The following is a 4137-nucleotide window of genomic DNA, read 5'->3' on the forward strand; positions in this document are numbered from 1 at the left end:
GCGGAGCACAACAGACACTAGGATGGCAATTTGTAAATCAATGGATGTGTAACTGATGTGATTCTGCAATCTGTGTATGGGGTGAAGGTGGGAGTTCATAACCCACTTGAATCAAAGTGTCAAATATGATATGTCAAGAAATTTGTAACGTTTTGAACAACCCACAATAAAAAATTTAAAAAAATAAAAAAAATAAATAAATAAATAAAATAAAATAAAATAAAAGATAAAAAGGGCTGGGGATATCTCTTCCTGGTAGAGCTCCCCTGGGTTCAGTCCCCCAAACAAAACAAACCAAGGTCACATGGCTGGACCAAGGCAGAGTCAAGAGTTAGAACTTTTGCCTTGGTCAGGCACACTGTACTGGGGATTTGCAGTGCAGGAGAGAGGCTGGGCTCAACCCCAGAACAGCACCAGCAATAGGAACTCACAGCCAAGAAGCAGGGTAGGGGGTCGGTGGATGGAAAGTTAGTAAACTAATGTGGGGGGGCAGGGGGTTCTGGCTGAATTTGTCTCTCAGGATCCTGCTGCAGGCCAGGGTGATGGACAGCACCTGGGCACGGGGGTGGAGGATGAAGAACCTGAGCTTCTTGGGTAATCTTGGCCGCAGTGGAGACAAACAGAGTTCCAGAAGCTCAGGCCTAGATGGAAAAGTTCACGGTATTCTGAGGACAGTTTGGTTGAGGACAGACTCTTTTTCCCTTCGTAGACTATGAAGTAAAACCATGAACTAATTCAAGCAACTTTCTTTTTCTGGATTTTTTTTTTTTTCTCTTCAAGATAAACCTGTCTGCAGCTCCTCTAGCCAACTCTGGTCAGGAGTGCCCAGTCGCTTGGACCCTTGGGCATCTGTGCAGAGTGGAACCTGTAGCTGCCGAGTCCAGGTTGTTAGTCACCACTGACGCAGTCAGTCCAGCACCAGGAAGCCTCCCTCTGACCCATTCCCCTCAGCACTGTGTGGGGACTTGGATTCTGGCCTCTCTGTTCAAGAAGGTTCTTTCTGCCACTCCCTTCCCTTTGGGCCAACTTTTGTCCCCAGCCCTAAGTCTCTTTGTCCTTCCTCCACTTCCCTGAGTTCTTGCAGGGGTCAATGTGGGGGATATAAGGAAAAGCCACCCCTCCCCATGGTCACGCCTTGGGAGCTGCCTTCTCCTGTCCCTGTTTTCTGTGTCTTGCTCATGGTACCAACTAGGTGCCTGAGCCTCCGAACACATCTTACACCTTTTTGTCTCCCCCCAGCACCCCAGCTGCCATAAATAAATACTCCCCAGCTAAAGGGCAGCTGTGGCCAATGGAGGAAACAAACCAATGAAAATGGATTGAAAAGTGGGCTGTGTGAAGGGCAGACTTCCTGGTGGAGGAAGAACCAGTCAGGCCTGGAAGAAGTCAAGGCCAAGTAGATTGGCAGAGGGCAGAGGGCAGAGGGCACTGCAAACGGAAGGTGGGGAGGTAGAAGTAAGGCAGATCAGAACCCCAGACCTAGAGAGGAGGCCCTCCAACAAGCACTTCCAAATTCCAGTTTGTGATCCATAGGTGAATAATAAAAATTATTTCTTTGGCTTGTAATCCCACAGACTCAGGAGACTGAGGCAGGAGAATCACAAATTTAATGCCAATCTGGTCAACATAAGTGAGACTCTGTCTCAAAATAATTTTTTTAAAGGGTTGGGGATGTAGCTCAGTGGTAGAACATCCCTGGGTTCAATCCCCAGCAGAAAAGGAAGGAAGGAAAGAAAGAAATAAAGAATAAAAAAGAATAAAAATATCAAGAAAGGGACTGGGGTTATGGTTCAGTGGTAAAGCACTTGCCTAGTATGTGTGAGGCACTGGGTTCGATTCTCAGCACCACATATAAATAAATAAGCAAATAAATAAATGAATAATAAAGGTCCATCAACAACTAAAAAAATATTTTAAAAAATATCAAGGAGGGGGGCTGGGGTTGTGGCTCAGTGGTAGAGTGCTTGTCTAGAACATGTGAGGCACTGGATTTGATCCTAGCACCACATAAAAATAAATAAATAAAATAAAGGTATTGTGTCCATCTATAACTAAAAATATTAAAAATAAAAAAATAGCAAGGAAAATATAGCCTATCCCACATGGTAAGACTATTGCAGTTTCATGAAATTGATGTTACAATTTTGTAGACTATATATATATATAAAAAAATTTTATATGAAATTCATTTTAGTAATGATTATATATATATTAATTTTTTTCCTTGATGAAAATTTTCTTAGTTTCCTTAATTTCCTGTTCCCAGCCTGTTCATTCTCTAGACAGGGGACTGGGACTCAGAGGCAGGGTTAGGAGAGCCTAACTCTAGGGCAGGGATCACCTGGGTCTCTCCCAGGATTCTCTCTCCATTCCCTCCCACCTTTCTGCACTAAGGGAACAGATAAGAGTGATCTCTTAAATACTATGACTTTTATTACTTATTTTTTTTTAACTGTTTAAGGATACTCAGCATCTATTCATTCAACAAATATGTTCTGAGATCCTATCAAAGTTTGGATATTTGTGCCACGTACTGGGTAGGATGGAATTTTCAACAGTGATACAGGACTTACTGCCTGACATTTAGTTTTCCTTTGGTTTAATCATTAATTATTTAATTTAATTTATTTAACGTATTTAATTATTTAATTTGGTTTTAATTCTTTTGATTTAATTTGGTTTAATTAAGTCTTTGTTCAGATTGGGAATGCTAAGGAAAAATTACTCTCACTTTCTTTCTTTCTTTTTTTTTTTTTTAGTGATAAGGAAGTACTGGGAACATAGCCCAGTGGTAGAGCGCTTGCCTAGCATGTGCAAGGCCCTGGGTTTGCTCCTCAGCATTATAAGAAGGAGAAGAAAAGAAGGAAAAAGAAGAAGGAAGAGGAGGAGGAGGAGGAGGAGGAGGAGGAAGAGACTTTGTCGAAGGCTATTGTAGTAGCAGAAAGACATTGGGGCTCAATTTTGAATACAGCAAGGACCAGTGGGGATTCATAGCCAAGGAGCAGAGTGAGAGATCAGTGGATGGAATTCACTAGCAGGAGACATCAGGGGTTGGGGACTCTTGCTAAAGACAGGCCAAGGATTTCTACATCAAAGGAGGGGCTTGAAGAACATGATATCATGGTGGGGAGATTGGTATGGAAAGTGCAATCCTTGTTCCTGGTACAGATACAATAACGAGGACAAGGTTTTGGGGGGAAAAAAGAGAAGGAAGTTTTTATTGATTTGCTAGCAAAGGAGAAGGCAGCAGGCTCACGTCTCAGAGGCTGTGATTCTGTCTGGAGCAACAGTGGGTTTTTAAACATACAAAGATAAAAAGTTCCAAGTGTGCCTATCAGGAGTCATAATTGTCATCTAGAGAGTCGCCTCTGCTGGTACCAGCCCCCAGGTCTGAACTTCTTCATTCCTGAGGTTAGTGAGACAAAGGACAGATAACTCAGCCCAGGACAGAAAGATTGTTAATCTCCTTCCCCAAAGGTTAGAGACGGGGAGAGGGGAAAGAAAAAACAAAAATATCAGTTTTAAAATAAGCCACTAGTGATCAAGCAGCAAGGTTTCTATTTAAAGCATGAAGCGGACCCTGTTCCAGGATGGTTTAGCAGGATTCTTTGCTAAGATGGCTGGGGCCTGGCAGACCACGACAGGACAGAGCCAAAGTCCACACCCAGTTGAAAACACAAGGAGCCTAATTAAAGTTTGACCAAAGTAGAAGTGTCTGCATCTTATCTTATTTATCTTGTGTTTACATTAATCCCTGTTATCTGTCTGGTGCTTTCTTTTTTCTTTTTTGACATTTAATTGCTAGATAGTATAAGTATTATGAAAACTGAGCTTTTCTTTAAGGACATTAAGTAACCCAGAAGAGAGGCCCAGACTCTTAGCCCTTGGGCTGTGTGGCCTCAGGGCCAGAACCTATTTTGAAAACCCAAATCCAATCTTCTGCAGGGATCCATTTCATGCTTTAAATATAAACCTTGCTTGATCACTAGCAGCCTATATATATATATATATATATATATATATATATATATATATATATATATATATATATTTAGTTGATGATAGACATTTATTTTATTTATTTATTTTTATATGGTGCTGAGGATCCAACCCAGTGCCTCACACAGGCCAGGCAAG

The sequence above is a fragment of the Marmota marmota genome, unplaced genomic scaffold, assembly GCF_001458135.2.
Source record: "Marmota marmota marmota unplaced genomic scaffold, marMar, whole genome shotgun sequence".
Lineage (NCBI taxonomy): Eukaryota > Metazoa > Chordata > Mammalia > Rodentia > Sciuridae > Marmota > Marmota marmota.